Below are 1,376 nucleotides of genomic sequence, written 5' to 3' on the forward strand. Positions count from 1 at the left end.
GAAGAAGGTGCAATTTTACATTTGAATGCTGATTGAAACCATTTACTTAGGTTTGGGGAGGTTTTGTGTTTTTTATTTTATTTATTTATTTATTTATGTATTTTAAATGTGTTTGCCTTAGGGTGCATGTGCCACCAGAGAATGAGAAAGAGACAGAAACAGTGAGAGGGAAAGGGAGAAATCTCTCCTCCAAGGAAGATGGCCACACCACAATCCTTTCTCCATTCTCCTCCCAGGATCTTGGGCACACACGCAGGCACATGTGCCTGGCGTGAATTTCAAATCACCAAGTCCAAAACCCAAACCATGGTTAGCAATGTGAGAGTCCAGCAATGTAACTGCTACTGCTGGCCACATGGTTTGGGGAGTTTTTAAAAATGAACTGAAGGGAACTACTGCCAGAGACATGCTCAAGGTAATCCAGAGGTCCATGGGGCCAGCCAGCCTGAGCCTACTCTTCTTTAAAGTCTATGGAGCTCCAAAAAAGGACTCACCCAACAAAAATGCCAGGAAGGTTGATGAGCTTTCACTCTACTCAGTTCCTGAGGGGCAATCCAAATATGTGGAGGAGCCCAGGACCCAGCTTGAAGAAAACATCTCACAGCTTCGACATCACTGAGAGCCATATACAAGTTGGTGTCAGGAAATGTTCTCCCAAGCTAAACCCAAGATGCAGAATTTGGTTCAGAGGGGGTTAGACAGCTATGAATATCTACAAAATGCACCTTCTGGATTTTTTCCAAGACTTGGTGTTACTGGTTTTGCTGGCCTTGGGGGACTCCTTTTGGCTAGAAGTTCAAAAGTAAAAAAGCTGATGTAACCACCTAGTTTCATGGGATTAGCTGCTTCTGTCTATTATCCACAGCAAGCCATCGCATTTGCTCAGGTCAGCAGAGATAAATGATATGACTGGGGTTTATGAGGATTCATAGTCATGGGAGATTTGTGGAAGGAGATCTTACAAAAGCCAAGAAATGTGAAGAATTCACTTGGAAATAAGTAGAACATTTCATGTTTGCCCATTTTAATCAGTTATAGGTAAAAATTGGAAAGTTCTACAGTCAATCAGTACTCCTACAGAAACATGACAAAGAAGTCATTATTGACTGTAGTAAATGGCTTTCTTCAGGAACAACCCTGCTAGCCTCTTTGTTATCTTGGATGACACCATTCTACAAGTGGACTAATCTGAAATCCTTTCACCTAAAAATAATACACAAGACTTAGAACTCAATTATGAAAAAAGAAGGAATTGAATAAAATATGTAAGATTTTTCCCTTGATTATGAAAATTGCCTTTGTGTGTGTGTGTGTGTGTGTGTGTGTAAATTAAAAGGTTTTGAGGGAAACAGCACCATCTTCTATCCACTGTATCA

The 1,376-nt window shown here is 40.7% G+C and overlaps 1 pseudogene; it reads left to right on the forward strand.

Annotated features, from left to right (window-relative positions):
• The first annotated feature begins 406 nt into the window (after positions 1-406).
• On the forward strand, positions 407-1,003 carry LOC102487312 (MICOS complex subunit MIC26 pseudogene; annotated as a pseudogene).
• The last annotated feature ends 373 nt before the right edge of the window (positions 1,004-1,376 follow it).

This window comes from Tupaia chinensis, unplaced genomic scaffold, assembly GCF_000334495.1.
Source record: "Tupaia chinensis unplaced genomic scaffold, TupChi_1.0 Scaffold150006_1, whole genome shotgun sequence".
NCBI lineage: Eukaryota > Metazoa > Chordata > Mammalia > Scandentia > Tupaiidae > Tupaia > Tupaia belangeri.